This window comes from Peromyscus maniculatus, chromosome 2 (assembly GCF_049852395.1).
Source record: "Peromyscus maniculatus bairdii isolate BWxNUB_F1_BW_parent chromosome 2, HU_Pman_BW_mat_3.1, whole genome shotgun sequence".
Classification (NCBI taxonomy): Eukaryota; Metazoa; Chordata; class Mammalia; order Rodentia; family Cricetidae; genus Peromyscus; species Peromyscus maniculatus.
The window spans coordinates 93,097,932-93,116,066 of record NC_134853.1 but is presented as its reverse complement, the minus strand read 5'-3'; positions in this window follow the sequence as shown (position 1 = coordinate 93,116,066).

Here is an 18,135-nt window from a genome sequence, read left to right as displayed (position 1 = left end):
GTAAAGATAGGGACCTAGTCCAAGTGTGGTGGTTTGAAAGAAAATTGCCCCCCATAGGGAGTGACTTTATTAGGAGGTATGGCTTTGTTGCAGTAGGTGTGGCCTTGTTGGAGGACACGTGTCACTGTGTGGGTAGGTTTTGAGGTCTTCTATACTTAAGCTGCACACAGTGACACAGTTCACTTTATGTTGCCTATAGATCAAGATGTCAAACTCTCAGCTCCTTCTCCAGCACCATGCCTACCTACATGCTACCATGTTTTCTGTCATGATAATAATAGACTAAACCTTGGCAACTGTAAGCCATCCAAATCAAATGATTTCCTTTATAAAAGTTGCTGTGGTGATGGTGTCTATTTACAGCAATTGAAACCCTAAGATACCAGGCTTCCTTCAACAGGCATGTAGATGAAGAAAACATGGCATATATAGGAACACTATTTAGCCTCAACAAAGTAAATAATCCTCTCATTTGTAACAATATAGATGAATTCAAAGCGAGTGAAATAAACCAAACACAGAAAAACACAATTCCATTATCCCATTTAAATGCGGGGAACCAGATGGCTACCACAGAGCAGAAGGGAAGAGGGAGTGTGAGAAGTTAGTCAAACAGTATGAATTTTATGAATAAATTCTCAGGATACACCTTGCATCATGCAGAATCTCAGTACATATGTACTATAACCTTGAAGTCAGCTGAGAGAGAACTTAAATGTTCTTTTCATGAAAAACAATAAGCAGTTAGGGCATAAAATTGTCAATTAACTTGATTTAATAATTGTACAATGTATGCATGTATCAAATCACATTGTTCCTTATACACCTATGATTTTTTGACGTCAAGTGTAGCTCAGTAAAGATGGAAACATGTTTAAAAACTAATAGAATACTGGTTCTCTTGGTTAGGGTTTCTATTGCTATAGTGAAACACCATGACAAAAGCAATTTGGGTGGGAAAGGGCTTTCTTCACTTATCCTTCCATGTAGCAGTACACCATCAAAAGCAGTCAGAGCAGGAACTCAAACTGAGCAGGTATCAGGAGGCAGGAACTGATATAGAGTCTATACTACAGTATTGATTACTGACTTTCTCTCCATGGCTTGTTCTGTATGCTTTCTTATGGTACCCAATGCCACCAGCATGAGAGTAGAATCACTCAAAATGGGCCATCCCACATTCATAACCAACTAGGAAAACATCCCACAAGCTTGTGTCTACTATGGGTCATATGGAAGCATTTTCTCAATAAAGGTTCCCTCCTCTCAGAAGACTGATTTTGTTTCTTTTGTGACCTTCTTCTACAACTCTGTCTTGTTTTCCTCTTGTCTGTTGTGAAATCCAGTCAAATAACTGTGCCATCCCACTTAATGTCTTCATCAATTATATCAAATAGGTTCTTCTAAGTACTTGATAGGTTACTTTACACTAGTCACTTAGAATGCCAGCCACCATTCTGTGGCTGTAACCAGTACCTGAGATTGTCAACTTATAAAGGCTCTTTGTCAATTTAGGGCTTGTGGTCAAGTGTTATATCATGGCAGAAACCGTGCAATTGGAGGTGGGGTGGGTAAAAGTGGTAGAACTCCCACTGTTCTTTCAGGAGAAAACCCACATCTGAGCACAGGCTGCCTTACTAGGCCTTTTCTCAAGATGCCCCCATGTTCCAATAGTATTTTGAAAACTAAACCTAGCATGTGGGCCTTTGGTGGCATTCTAGATTCACACCATTGCATCTCACTTTTCTGATTCTTGTTTTTATCACCAGCTAAAGAGAACAACATTTTGTCATGCTTTAACCTATAACTTTTCTTTGTAAAAAGTGATATAATGTCTGAGATCATAATCTGTGATGTGTGAAATTCAATAAAAATTTGTTTGGGGTGGAGAATTAAATCCTGGATTGGGAAAGATAAGCCGTTGTATTAAATGGAAGTATGACCTCTTCATTGTAATCTCTTGGGAACCAGACTTCTGGACTGTGTGATACCATGGAGTGCTGGAGAGATTAAACTGAATCTAGAGATTTCAGTCTATCTCTCACTAATTAATGCCTTTCAATGAACTGTTTGGCCTCTTTGAATTTTGGTTTACTCTTTTCTAAAATGGGGCTATGAAGGAGAGTGGCCCATATTCTTCCAGTAATAAAAATTCCTCCTTCAATTTCCTTTTCTCCCTACTCCTTCCTCCTCTTCCCTTCTCCTGTTCTCTTTCTTTCCTTGTGGTGGTATTCTAATTGTACTGAAATGTGATATTTATTGTATGTTAATAAATAAAGTTACCTGGGGGTCAGAGCTATTAGAGCCATAGCAAGAGTGTGGCAGTGGTGGCACATGCCTTTAGTCCCATAGATCTCTGTGTGTTCAGGGATACAGCCAGCATTGGAGACATATGCCTTTAAGACCTGGGGGGCTGTACATACAGACAGTGACGAGGCAGTCACGTGTTTGGGTTTACAACCAATGAGAAGGCAGAACAAAATACTATAAAAAGTTGGACAGACAGGATATAGCTCTCTTTCGGGAAGCTGGGACACCACAGGAGGAAGGGTGAGATTTTAGCTCTGAGCTCTGACCTCTCGGCTTTCTCTTTTACATTGGTTCTGTGTTTCTTATTTAATAAGACTGTTGGTTACATCTACATTTCCTTCTTCTTCTAATTATTATCCTCTTCCTCTGCTTCCTCCTTCTTCCTTTTCCCTGTCTCTTTCTTCTTCTACTCCCCTGTTTCCTCCTATCCTACCATTCCTCTTCCCCTTTTCTCCTCCTCTTTTTCCTGCTTCTTCTCCTCTCTTCCCTTTCTCTGTCTGTCCCCCCCCCAATTTTGGTACTGCTAGGTGTCTAGCTCAGGGCCTTAAATAGATTCTAGCCAAGTCATTTGCCACTGAGCTATATTAATGTAGCTCCAGAATTAAAACTATGGATTAATTATGAGAACTGTTATTTTTTTTCTTCTATCAGAGGTAGCTAGCCCACTAAGGGCCAGTATTCCATAAATATCCACAACTTGGTAAAACTTACATGCAAATCTTTTAGTTAATCCACCTAGCAAGGCTTTCTTTAGTCAAAGGCTTCAATGAATTTCCTGAATTGCTCACATGGAGCACCTGTAGCTAGAGTTTTCCTGTCTTGCCCACAGTCAGGACAAATCTCTATCACCCAGCCAGTCCCACAGCCACTCAGACCCAACCAAGTAAACACAGAGACATATATTGCTTACAAACTGTATGGCTGTGGCAGGCTTCTTGCTAACTGTTCTTATAGCTTAATTAATCCAATTTCATAAATCTATATCTTGCCACGTGGCTTGTGGCTTACCAGTGTCTTCACATGCTGCTTGTCATGGTGGTGACTGGCAGTGTCTCTCTCTCTGCCTTCCTGTTCCAATTCTCCTCTCTGTTAGTCCCACCTATACTTCCTGCCTGGCCACTGGCCAATCAGTGTTTTATTTATTGACCAATCAGAGCAATTTGACATACAGATCATCCCACAGCAAGCAGCCAACTCTTCCCCACTCTCTTTTATTTCCTTTGCACCAGTTCTTCTCAAACTGACTAGTCACAAAATACTGTGAGGTCAGACTTCAAGCAAATGGGGGTGAGACAGTTACCACCTGTCTTAGAATAAAAAACCAATCAACGTTCCTGCCCTTCTATGCTTACTAGCTCTCTCTGGGTTTGGGTTTACCCTCTTCACAAACATAAATTTCCGTGTGGAGTTAGTTTTACTTTGTTCATGTTGTTTCCTTCTGTGCCTTGGAGAGTATTTACTTGCAACTGGTCAGTCACCCGTAATACACAGGGAAGAGGTTTGTATTTTAACCTGGTCACATGACATAGAGCTCTGTAGTAGTCAGTAGATTGTTAAATGAATCTAAGACAACAATCTCAAATAAGAACAATGAAACTCATATTTTATTTCTTCCTATGTCCTTGGAATATTGCCCTCACAAACACTATGGAGGACTTACTATGTCATTCCCTGTCTGGTTGTCTCCTGTGTCTAGACACACATAGGCTACAGATAGCAAGCTGTCCAATGCACTGTGGTTTGGAGTCACCTGCCACATGTCTGCCCACTTCATCTCTCCAGTGCACTCACTGGATCAGAAAAGATTAACTTCCTGAAAATGAAAAGGACAGAGAGAAGATGAGCTGCTTATCAAATATGCACATTTCAGATGGAACTTCACACTCCCTAGAAAGATGTTAGATTGCTGTTAGCTCTCTGGAGCACTCCTGACAATGTGTTATCAGGCCATGTTTGCATGACAGAGGCAACCCAAGCAGGAAACATTAAGTCATATGACTTCTAAGATGGAATCAATCAAGTGAGTGGTACAGCTCCTGAAAACTAATTTCACCTTCATAAGGTCTGGTTATCTGTGCAGCTGACATGAGGTTTGTCAGCCCCATTTCAGTCTGACCAAGTTCAGTGCTGCAGCAAGAATTTTAATGAACCCACACTGTAATATGTATGAAAGATGACATTGAGATGAATTTATGAAAAGCCAAGTCCCTATGAAATATGAAAAATTGCTTGTAGGCTCCAACACCAACTTAGCTCATTTGAAATGTCCATTTCAAAGGTCTTCGTCTTTCTGTGATTTATGTTCACACTTGTGCACAGATTTTTATCATATTTAATCACTTGAAAAACCAAAGAAGCTGTTCACAATCAAAAAGTTCAGTGAACGCCTAATTAGATGGGGGCAGAGCCAAGGCCAGTCACATTTTAAATCTTCATCTAGCTATACACAAACCAACTCTTCATATAAAGATGAAAGGACTTGAAAAGAATGGCTGTGTGTCAATTCTGTCCTTGGCATTCAGAAAAAGTTGCTACCTCTTTGTCCTGATGATGGCATCTTCCCTGTGGTAGTTATATTTATGGATTTTCATTTTCTGTGCAGCAATAGAGGAGTTAGCTTTCTAATGTGGCCATAGGGATCCAACTTGGGGCCTTGGAAGTGCTAAGCAAGCATCCTACCACTGGAGATATATCAGCCATTAATGTATTGAGACATGTAACTCAGACTGGCCTTGAACTCTATGGAGCTCAGACTGGCCTCAATTTCATGATCCTCCTGCCTCTGCCCCTGAAGTGCTGTTATTGCAATGTGCTCTGACACAGGGAATAGAAACTTTTAAAATGTGTCAGTAGATAAGTGCTAAAATCATAGATAGCCTTTTCAAGATCTTGGCGGTATGTGGCATCAAAATCCGTTCTTGAGAGTGTGGAACTATTTTTTGAGCCACATTCATAGTGTGGATGCACATTTTATGTGCCCATTCTGGGTCTAGATGTCAGAGAATACTTAGATAATTCACATGCTACTATAATTGCTCTCTTATTTTCAGAGGTTCTAGAACTTTGTTTCTTGTAGTTGGATTTTGTTTGTCCTTTTTTTTTTTTTTTTTTTTTTTAAACTTTGTTTTGACACACAGTCTTAATCTATAGCTGGGCTGACCTGAAACTTACTGGTAGCTCAGACAGACTTTGAACTTGAGGCAATCCTATCAAAGCTTCTCAAATGCTTGGATTATAGTTAGCCACTCTACTAAGACAAGACCATATATCATCATAGTCATTAGCCTACTTGTACTTGAAGCACCTTTCTCAAGAAGATATTACAATCTCCAGATCATTTTTCCACCTGAAGCTGCTTTAGATCATTAATCCTTCACTAATTGGAGTAGGTAATCTGAATTTTATCTGTCTGGATTGTCCTGGAGTTTACTGCTGTCACTGCCCCTAGTTGTTAGCTACATGGTCATAGACTTTTGAATACCTAGCAATATTTTATTATATTTTAGACATTGTGTATAAAATAGGCCATCAATGTACATACTATATATAGTCCTTTACCAGAATGCTGTTTCTAACATATATAGTTTAAGCTCATCATCTCAATTAGGCTGTGCAATGGGCTGCAGATTGATCAGACTCAGTTTCCCTCTTGTTCTCATTTAAGTTTAGTGTTTGAACCTTTAGAGAATTTTATCAATATCTAGTAGGTTTTGTCTTTAAGGCATTGAATGCTCAGAACTGCCCTAAGGGGATTTCTGTTGGTCTGGAAACATAACCTAGTCATAGAGTACTTGGCTAGTTTGTGCAATTCCCAACACAAACTAACACCAAAAAGCAGCATGAAAAAAAAATAGAAATTCAATACAGACCATAAACTCCTGTCCTCAAATATTTTTGAGAAACTAGTCATATTTGCTAGCTGCTACCACCCTGAGTTCTCTCATCTTGTTACTTCAGATCTTGGCTAATACCAGTCTCTCTCTTTTTTTCTGTCTTCCTTAAATAACTTCTGGCCCAGGTCAAACTTGCAAGGAGAATTCAGCTATCCTTTTTCCCCAAAGTTTCATGCATTGGAAGCTTGGTATTGAATATGACAGTGCAGGAGGCCATAGAAAGTAAAAGGGGTGGTGTCTATCTTTATGGCATGTCAGGGGCATGCCTTTAGAAGGCATTTTGAACCCCAGTTTCTCTTTGGCTTTCTTATGCAGCATTTCTGTCCTGAATGTTTTTCTGCAATGGACCATGAGACCCTCAGTAAATCTGAACTTCTATTGGTGCTTTGCCCTAGATTCTCCATAAATCAGGAAATAAATAAGCCTCTTCCAGAGGCATAAGATGACTACCCCAAAAATGTCTTTTTATATGTGAGGATAGCTGCACATATAAACACACAGTGCTTGTGACAGCATGTGCATGAGCCATATAAACTCAAGCCAGACAAAATCCCAACATAGAATGAGAAGATGGACACAAAGACCCACCCCCAGTCAAGGAGCTATTGGAAATTGAAGGCTACTGGGGGAAGAAGCAACTATTTTAAGAGTGTTGTTCCTAGTAAGTCAACCATGATCCAGTGAAAGTCACACATCCAAGACTGACATACTAGCATCATAAATTGGACTTGGTAGGTGTAAAGAAAAAAAAGAGAAAAAAACTTGTGTACATAGGTAAAGGGAAAGGACCCAGGAGAAACTGAGAGTAGGGTAACTGTGATCAGAACACATTGCATGAAATTCTCAAAGAACTAATACAAAATTAAAAGAAAGTCTCTTTCATGTATTTTATTAAGGTAATGAAAAATGAACTGATTTACTAGAACTTTGAGAAAATCTCATAATCCCTTCATGGTGTTTTTTTCCAATTACAAATTGTTTTAACATTATCAAATAGTTATTGACTCACTTCTTAAGAGCTAAGTGGGTATTTTGCTCCATGCTGTACTCTTTAATCACTTAACTCCTATTTAATCCTCACAACTACTATGAGAAGAAAGTTATTATTCTCACTCTGTATTTAAGGATCATTATACTTTTTCTTGAGCCTCAAATAGTAGGGAATAGAAGAAGAATTTGAAATAAAAATTTTAGATTCCTCAGAATTTTCTCCCCCTAGATTTTAAAGAAGCACTATTACATCCTACAACATTAGCCTGATATTTTGCTGCTTATTGTAAATACTTATTGGGGTTGCTTATACCTGCTTTTTAATTGCTTACTGCTTCTCTTCATCCTGACTTCTCTCTATCTGTCTACAGAAGTCATTTCAACAAGATACCCCCCGCCCCTCTCTCAACTTCTTCATGTTGTATTGTTTTTAGCCTTTTTGTTTGTCAGGGATTTTTTGTCTTGGTTTTTTGAAACAGGATTTTTCTGTGTAGCTCTGCCTGACCTGGAACTGTCTCTGTAGACCAGGCTAGCCTCAAACTCAGTGATCAGCCTGTCTCTGCCTCCTGAGTGCCAGGATTATGCAACAACATGCCTGGCCTGTTTTTAACTTTTGAATTCAAGCACAATGTACTACTGCAGAATTATATCAAATACATAATTATAAACTCACTGAGTTGTCATAAAGCAAACTTCCATGCAAGGAATCATCCAAGAAGTTGAACATTTCCATCTCCTGAGAGGCTACTGGCAGGAGTCTTCCCAAACTTCCCCTATTCGCCAAAGGTTTACTTTGCTGTAACTCCTGGTGTAATAGATTAGTTTTTTTCTGTTTGTGATACTCATGGGAAATGGAATCACGGTCTATGAACTTTTTATTTTATGACTTCTTTTGTTTACTAACTAGTGGGTCATTTATGTTGTTAAAGATATGTAGTTTATTTTCTGAATTATTTAGTGTTTGATTGTAGAAATATGCATAAATTAAGAACTTTATTAGGGCCTAATTAATGTATTATAAACTGTGAATGTTGTTTGTGTATGTGATGTATTAGTTTGTTCATTGGGTGTTACACAATTATGCATGTGTTGTGTTTGTGTGTATAGGCCAGAGGTTGGCACTGAATATCTTTAATTGTTCTCTACTTTATTTGGAAAAGGTTACTTATTAATTTATTTTATTCATTTTACATGGATATAATGTACTTTGATTATATCCATCCCATAACTGTTCTATCTTCCATTCCTACTGATTCTCCTTTCTAATGTTGTTTCTTTCTTCTTCTTTCGGCTTTATTATCTTTTGCTTATTTTTATTCTTTTTGTGAGCAGCTGATTTTAATTAGGATTGATTACATGAGTATAGGAGGGATTATTCCAGAAGCAGAGGTACCTAACCAATGCATCCACCAATGAGGAAAATCTCTCTCCCTTTACAATCAGCCATTAACTGCATCTATATCCCCAGGATTGGAATGGGGCCCTGTGATTTCTTCTACCATCCATGACAACATACTGATAGGCCAAATATTGGTGCAGATTTTATGCTGATAAGCAAATCTACTGAGAGTTCATGTGCAACATGTCCAAAAGAAAACATACTAGAGCACCTGCCTCCTTCCTCTGGCTTTTAATTCCTTTTACTCCCTCTTCTACAATGTTTTCTGAGTCTTGAAGAGTGACACAGATGTGTCATTTGGGGCTTAACAGTCAACAGCTAGTTGACTCACCATTTTAACCAGTTATGGGTCTTTAGAGTGACCTTTACTGATGCCCTATTTCCCTTTATTTGCCATGTGATGGCCCAGGTTCAAACCTGACAATAAAAGGACCCTTATGTGCTTATATTGGAAAACGGCTCCTTTGTGGTTTCTGGGGGTTTCTCAAAATAGGTACAACAATCCCACAACCTGGGCCAATATCTTGGGGTCTCCAAGGCAATCAAAGCTTCACTTGCACAGCTTCATACAAAGGCCTTCCTGGGCCCTTTTTGCAAGGATATCCTTGTCACACATCTGGTCTCAGCAACTTTTCTTAGTAGCAGAGGAAAATTCTATTACCCCTTTCTTGTATCCATGACTCTGAAGCTAGAACCACATGGCTGAAGCTGCCAAGTCCTTGTGCTTACTGGAATTGAAACATACCCCCCTTTTTTCATATATATTTTCATCAGCTTTCTGTTTTTGATGGTTTCCTTTACTTCCTGAGCTTGGCTGTCCTGAAGCTTGTGCTATAGATCAGGCTGGCCATGAACACAGAAATCTGTCTGCCTCTCCCTCCTGAGTGCTGAGATTAAGGCTGTTGTCATCTGTGCGCTCTCTGTGCCAGGACGTTGAACGGTGAAGGTGGATTGTGCAGAGCTCCAGAGAACAACGCTGGATTGCAATACACCTTCCCCAGACCTTTCACTTAATTTGTGAGTTACGCCATTAAATAAATATCCTTTTAACTACGTGGAGTGGCCAAAATAATTTCTTCAATATCTGGCACTCACGTGGGACAAACTCCAAAGGCCTGGTGCACAGAGAGAGCGCTGGCCTATCCAGCTCTAGGGTCTCCAGGTGTCTCCCCTCGCCCTGCCTCATAGGCGTGACAGTTGCCCGAGTCTCAATGGGGGTTGGAACTTCCAGATCCAAGCTGGAATGGCTACCCACTACACAGATCTGCCTAAAACTATCCAATAATAACCACATGACAAGGTTAATTCTAGGCTGTCTTGCAATTTCCTCTGCAAATACCATTATTCTAAAACTCTTCAATTTAGCCTCAGGTAGACTTTTCAGACAAGGACAAAAGGCAGCCACATCTTTGCCAAAATATCACAAGAATGTCTCTAAGCCACATACTAATATTTTTCCCTCTGAAAATTTTTTGATCTGGGCTCCACAGTTCAAATCACCCTCAATGCCACTGTCTTCCATGTACATACTAAGATGACCAATTAAACCCTGCATAAAATATCCAATAACTTTCTAGTCCAAAGTCCCAAAGTATTCCAGATTCCTCTAAACAAAAGCATGATCAGGTTTACCTCGGCAACACTCCAGTCTTTGGTACTAACTTCTGTCTTATTCAGTGTTCTATTGCTATCAAGAGACACCATTGATCGTGGCAACTCTTATAAAAGAAATCATTTAATTAAGGCTTTTTTACAGTTTCACTGAAAGAAGCATGCCAGCACACATGGCACTGGAGAGGTAGCTGAGATTTCTGCATGTGGATTGACAAGCAAAAGGAAGAGAGACACTGGACCTGGCTTGGGCTTTTGAAACCCCAAAGCCCACACTCAGTGACACACTTTCTCCAACAAGGTCATATGTCCTAATCCCTATCAAGTAGTTCCACTCTCTAATGAGTAAGCATTAAAATCTATGAAGTTATGGGGGAGGGGTCATTCTCATTCAAACCATAAAACTTGCTTTGTATCCTAATATCTGACAAAGCACCATGGGTTGTTGAGAAAAAAAAATCCCTAAAGTTTGGGTGGAATTTTCTGTAGATGTATGCTAAGTCTATTTGATCATTTGATCTATGGTTGCTCTTAATTCATATATTTCTCTGTTTGTATTTTGTCAGGAAGAACTATCAGCTGGGGGGAGTGTTGTATTGAAATCATGCACTACTGTTGTATTAGGGTTAACTGGTGACTCTACGTTTAACAGTATTTGTTTGATGACATTGGGTGCACATGTTTTTTGGGGTGTATGTGTTTAGAATTAGAAGAGCTTCTTGATTAATTGTTTCCTTAAACATTACAAGGTGCCCTCACTTTTCTCAGTGGTTGTCATATAGAGGTCTGTCTTATCAGACATTAAAACAGTGACAACTGTTTCCTAGGTCCATTTGTTTGGAATCCCCCCCCCTTTTTTTAATCTTTTCCCTTCTGATAGGGTCTGTCATTTGTGGACTAATATGTTTATTTTGATTGGAGTTGAGAACAATAATATTCCAAGTTAGTAAAAGATATGTTTCAATTCTTGTCATTTTGTTGCCTTTTTAGTGTTCTATTTTTTCTGTCTTTCTTTGTTATTTATCTAGCTTAATTTATTCTTTCCTGTGTCCTTATATATGATGTTCTTTTCTCTTCAATACAGAAGATTACTTCAAGTATCTTCTGTAGAGCTAGTTTAGTGGTCATTAGTTACTTTAGTCTAATTATCATGGTAAGTATTTCCTTCAATTATGACAGGTATTTTGATGAGTAGAGTAGTGTGGGTTGGCAGTTATTTTTCAGAACTTGAAATATGTCATTAAAAGCACTTATGACCTTTAAAGTTTCAGTTGAATAGTCTGTTATTATGAAGCCTGCCTTCATGTATGACTTGTTTCTCTCTTGCCACTTTAAATATACTTTATTTGTTCTGTATATTTAGTGTTTTAATTATAACATGATGAGAGGGAAGTTCTTTCCTGGTCTTGTCTTTTTGATAAATGCTTCTTATATATGGATTGATAACTCTTTCCTAACTCTTGGAATTTTCTCTGATGATTCTTTTGGAAACATTTTCTATGTCTTTAAAAGGGGAACATCCTCCTTTGCTGATTATTGCTTTTCTGTCATATCTATGTTGGAGTTTCCACTGCAACTTCTTGCTCTTACTTCTTCATACTTGTTTGGCTATACCAGTTAACATACCTTGTCTTTAATCACAGATATGCTCTTCTTTCTTGATCCATTATATCAATGACATTTTCCCCAGTTTTTTATTTGACTTATTACTTATTGTGTTTTCAGTTCCAGCATTTCAGATTGGTTTTTCTTCAGTATTTCTCTTTGTTGAATTGCTCTTCTTATCTTGTATCCTCTTCCTCATTTCATTCTTCTGTTTGTGTTTTTGAATAGGAGCTATTTTCTTCTTTGATATCTTTGAATATATTTATAATCAGTCTTTTAGTTCTATGTCATCTAACTCATTCCCAATAGGATTAGTAAAATTTGGGGTTATTCTACCTTGCTTTGTGTGGTTCTGTTGGTTATTACACTAGGATTTGAAATATTCTGTGCTTCTCCATTGCTCACTTTGTTGTTTCTTTTTATCAGCTACACCATTTCAGTTGAAGTTTTTAACATGATTAATTAAAACTTGGATATGTTAGAGTTAAGTGCACAATTCAGAAAATATATTTTCAATCCAAGAGCTTAAGGTTCCTTTTGTGGAACATTAGTTGAAGATGTGCTACATGTGTTTATGCTGTGAAACATTTCTTTACAAGCCAAGCTAAGACTAGGCATTCATGAATTGAATAAGAATAATTCTTCATGTAATCAGAAGATGTCCTGTGTCATTCCTGACCTGAGGTTTTATTTATCAACCAATCAGAACAACACATATTCACAGCATACAGATCAACATCCTACAGCACTCCCCCTTTTCTGTGTAATCAAAAAGAGAGGCTTTAACTTTAACATAGTAGAATTACATATAACAGAACATTTATGCAAGAATTATAGTTATAATATCTAGTTTATTTGTATTTGGCAAAATTAAAGAAAATATTCTATCTATCCTATATTTGTGAGTCTAAAGTTTCATATCTAATTCATCTTTTATCATAACCAAGGAAAATTATAATTATAACTATCTAGTCTTCAACTACATCAAAGACCCCGGAAGGATATAATATTACCTAAGCAAACAGGAAGAACATTGTAAGCAACTTCCCAAAATCTATAATGACAGAGACAACTGACTGCCTAGACAGTAACTCAAAGTTTCTCTGCAATGTTAGGGCATCATATGCATTGTATAGGCTTAGAGTTTCTCATCTACTTCTCTGTTTGTCCTGTAGAATGTCTGGCAGTCTCCTCTGCAAAACAGGAACTTGAAGAACCATCTTGTCTTACAAAGTTCAGTGGTCACCTTCCTATGGGTCCTGCATGTTTAGTTTATACAACATACTGTCAAGCAGTCAACAAGGGCATTTTTTTTTTGCCCAGTGGCTAATTTTGTCACAAAAAAAGCAAACTCCATAATGAGTTTCTTCAATGCCCATTATCTTCTCTGAATAGACTGGTGCTGCCAGGAGCAGACATGTCTCAATGTCTAGAAAGTCAAAGTTCTTAAAACATTTTAAATGCCATATTCTGTAGGTCTTTGAAATGTTTGAAGATTACCCACCTAATTGAAATATATCTATGTATACCTAGAAAAATTAACTGACTGTATGTTTGATTATCATAGATGATTAATTATTAATCAGTATTTCTCAACTATACACTATAATTTCAAATGAGTTGCACAAACAAAATACTTTAAACAGGAGTAGAAATAACTTTAAATTTGCAATAAACTAAAATCTATAGCAATGTAAAACATTTTAAACAAGTTCTTGCTCTTTGAAAGTAGATTCAATAATGTACCCTTTTATTCTATCCTATTTATATCCTATATTTATATATTATATCTCCCTTTTTTCTTATACAAAGAGATTGCCTATGACCAATAACAATTTGTAATCAGCAATCTAAACAAAGACAAACATCTGTAGTCCATTCTTTGAGAATGTGGGCATAGTTTTCTAGGCTACTTCCTGCTGATTGCGGATGCTGGCAGTCTTATGGGGATCCTGAGAAAATTTAAGATAATGGTCAGTTCCTGGGAAGACCAGCTGTAACCTTTGTTGATAGGTACCATCTTTTAAAGTTCACAGGTCTGGCTTGATCAAATTTGATCCATCTTAGCCTGGAACAAATTGATAGTCTCTTGCTTCCTGTAGAAACAAAAGCAGAGCCTCATTCCCAAAGCAACATATCTTTGGACATAAATTTTGAAGTTAAAATTCCTTTAAAATATACATATTGGTTTAACTGAGTAGCCTTTACAATCAAATATCTCTCTGAAGTTAAAAATCTCAAAGACAATATAATCTAGATTCTCTGTGTAATATCCATCTTTTCATGGCTTATTTTTTTTTTTTTTTGTGACAGGGTTTCTCTGTGTAGCTTTGCGCCTTTCCTGGAACTCACTTGGTAGCCCAGGCTGGCCTCGAACTCACAGAGATCCGCCTGGCTCTGCCTCCCGAGTGCTGGGATTAAAGGCGTGCGCCACCACCGCCCGGCCTCATGGCTTGTTTTTATGTTACTTTTCCTGTCTCTTTAAAGATTTGTAAAAACTATTTCTTTATATAAATATCCATATTCATTTTCCTCTCTCTTCCAAGCCTACATACAGTTTTATACAAATTGTAAACTGTTTAGGATTTATACCACCTGAATCTGTCTTAATTGTGAATATATTGCTTTAAACCACAGCAGTACTAGTACTCTGGTGCTAGTACTGAAGCAGCCACCTTGGCTGCTGACTCTGCCCACCTCAGCTTTTCAACATGGCAGTGATGCATTTACTGCCAGCTCTGAGAATCAGGCACACCACCAACTCTTGGAAGCAGTGGGTCTATGCCTCCATTAAAGTAGTATGTACCCCAGAAACCATTTTTTTTCTGTACTAGCCAAATCTAAACCCACCACACATCATACTGCATGGCTTGAAGATGCCTCTGTGTACTGTGGTAGAATTTGCCATGCTGCAAGTCAAGCCCACATACTGCTGTGAATGTGCCATACTATAGCTCACAGCTTGCCTGAGAGACACAACTAGGAAGCTTTTTTTACTCTGTTTTTGTGTGTTCAGAAGCCCTTTTTAAACTCTTTTATGCCTCATGTTAGGTGCCATTTGTAGTTGGAAGATTTCCTGTGTCCTACCTGGCCTGCAGTCAGGACAAATCTCTCACCCACAGTTCCACAGTCTTTTATAAAATAATCACACAGGGGCTTAATATTATTTTATAACTGCTTGTCCATTAGCTCAGGCTTATTACTGACTAGCTTTTACACTTAAATTAACACATAATTCTTATCTGTGTTTAGCCATGTGGCTTGGTACCTTTTGTCAGTTCTGCCTTGTCATCTTGCTTTCTCTGTGTCTGGCTGGCAACTCTTGACTCAGCCCTTCCTCTTCCCAGAATTCTCCTTGTCTGCTTGCCCCACCTATACTTCCTGCCTGGCTATTGGCCAATCAGCATTTTATTTATTAACCAATCAGAGCAACACATATTCACAGCATAGAAGAACAACATCCCACAGCATCTCCATGTATTTATTTGGGAGTTGGATGATGGACCCCCAAAGAGTTAAAAAGAAAAAAAACTACAGGTACCTGGTACAAAAGTTATGTTATTTCCTTAGTAGAATATTAACTATGAAAATAACTACAGGTTCTGGATATTGCCCCTATGTAATTGTTATATCAACCATTAACACCAGTGGCCCATCTAACTTTAATAACTGCTGGAGGAAAATCTCCAAGGATAGCATGAAGTATATTGTGGGTTTAGTTAAAAAGGTTACAAATGAGAAGTTAGTATTCAAATACTTATCAAATTAACTTTTAAAAGAAAAATAAAGGTGGATAAACTAGTTATGAAGGAAAATTTGGGGTGATATTGGAATCCTCAGATTTTAGAAATCATTAAAAATACAAATGATTATAATTAGGAAGGTAAAAGATAAGAACAAGAGAAGGATACTTAGGAATAAGCAGGGAAGTGTAAGGGATATGACTTATGATATAGTATGGATTTCCTTGAAGTAGACTGAGCAAAAAAACATAGACAGGAACCCAAAAATCTAGCTGAGCTATGTATAGACAACAACAAAATAATCATTAAACATATATGAAAGAATACAGGTTAAGTAATAGAAAATAAGGAATAAAAATACTTATGGACTGATTGCTTGTACATATGTGCTAAGTTGAAAGTCCTCAGATCCCTCTGGATCCAGTAGGTGATATGTGGTGCTGTAGGGAGAGGAGAAGATGTAGCCACTGGTCTCTGTAGGCTCAGTGTCCTCTGTGACTCTGACATGTGGGGAATAGGAGGTTGTACCACTTTTTGTGGTGCTTCCCTCATATCCCTGTACTCCATCATGGCACTTCTGATTTTTGAGGTTCAGTGTATGTCTTATTTTTGTTTTTGACAGGTTTTGACATAGGACCTCTTCTGTTGGCTTCCTGTTTCTCCTTCCACAACTTTGTAAGTGCTGGGGTTATAGAGGTATGCCACTCTGAATTGCCACATGCATTTTAAGTAGATATTGTCATTAAGCTTCAACATATGTATGTATTTATAAAACTATGATCATATTTAAGATAAAGAACTTTTTTATCTTTGAAATCTAGTGTGACTATCCAACTCTCCTATCCTGCCTTGTGTCCCATCTCCAATTAATTTCTTAGCTACTTTCTTTCACTATTAAATGCACAAACAAAGCAAAACAAACAAACAACAACAAAATAAAAAACAACAACAAAGAGCACATGGCATCACACAGCAGGCTCATTTTGTATCTGATTTCTATTTTAGTACACTTATTTTAAGACTCATTTAACAGAGACAGTGTTGTTTCTATTTTTGTGTAATATTCCAGTCTGTGGTTATATCTGATTTATTTATCCATTCAGACTTATGCATACTTATGGAAATTGGTTGGCTTTCATTAAAAAAAGCTAATGCAAGTATTTATGTATAATTCTTTGGAAGGACATAAAATTCATTTTATTTAAGGCATGTTAGTCAGGGTTCTCTAAAGAAACAGAATTGACAGGATGAATATATGTATAAATATGTATAAATATATAATGTTATATATCAAATTTATCTATTACATTATATATTTGATTATGTACTAAAATAAATTATTTAAGTAACTTATTTCAGCTGAATCATCCTGAGAGTCTGAGAACCTGTAGTCACTCAGTCCTTGAGACTGAATGCATTAGCACTTAGAGTAGTCCCATCGTGGCTGTCTCACACTCGAGAAGCTGAGAGACTGGTAGTAATTCAATTCATGAGAGTGGGGGCTTCAGCTGTCCCAGTCTGGTGTCAAAAGCCTGGAGACTTCCTGGAAAGTCACTGGCCTTTGGTCCATGATGGAAGCTTAGCAATGGTAGTTCTGACAGCAGTGAAGAAATCAGCAGCATCAGCAGCCACAGGATGCACTAACTGGGCAGTGAGATAGAAGCCAAATGAGCAAAAACCAAATAATCTCCTCCTCCTTTAGCTCTGTTTATCTGAGCTGCTACCTGAAGGTCCTGCCCATATTTAGGGTAGGTCTCCCCTCATAATTAAGGCAATTAAGACAATTTATCCAGTGAGGCGCACTCTTCAGGTGATTCTAATTTGTGGTCATTAATCTCAACACAGACATTGAAGAAATAGCTATGAGAAGGCGGGATATGTATTAAAGGCATATTTAATTATTTAAGAAGCAACACACTTGGTCCCAATGTATAGCAAGTTAATCTTGTGAAATATTAGTCATTACAATGGCTGTATACAATTTGCTCTTTATCTAGTTTTTATAACTTCTTGATAGCTAGATTTCAAAATTCCTGTGGACTGTGGTGCAAAAGCAATTGTCCTAGAAATAAAGTGTGAAGTCTTCCTTATGACTTTTAGGTTCAGACAGGTTTATGAAACAGAACATGGTATCTGCTAAATATAAAAAAGAAATTGATGCATTGGAATATATTGGGACTAAGAAAAGTTGTCCATATAGAACTCTTAAGCAAAATTTAAGTGCACTAAAACCAAGCAATATAGTTAATTAAAAGGCCTCATTGCAAGAGAAATATTTGGGGAGGTTTAGAACTATTCTATGTATTGCAGGTAGAGGTACAGTGGGGTATGCAAGAGTCAAATTCATCAAGATATATCCTCTAGCTAGATCTAGCTTTGTGTATATTCTTTAATAAAATTGATTAAAGAGGAAAGTCAATAATGTCTGTACTGAGGGAATGGAGTTTTTCAACTGTTTTATTTAAAGCCTTTCTAAGGAATGAAGATTTTCATTCCTACAATTTCAATGGCCTGGAACATTGTTCACCTCTTTATTTTTTGAAACTTCTTTGGTTTCATTTATGCTGATCTTCAAACCTTTCTA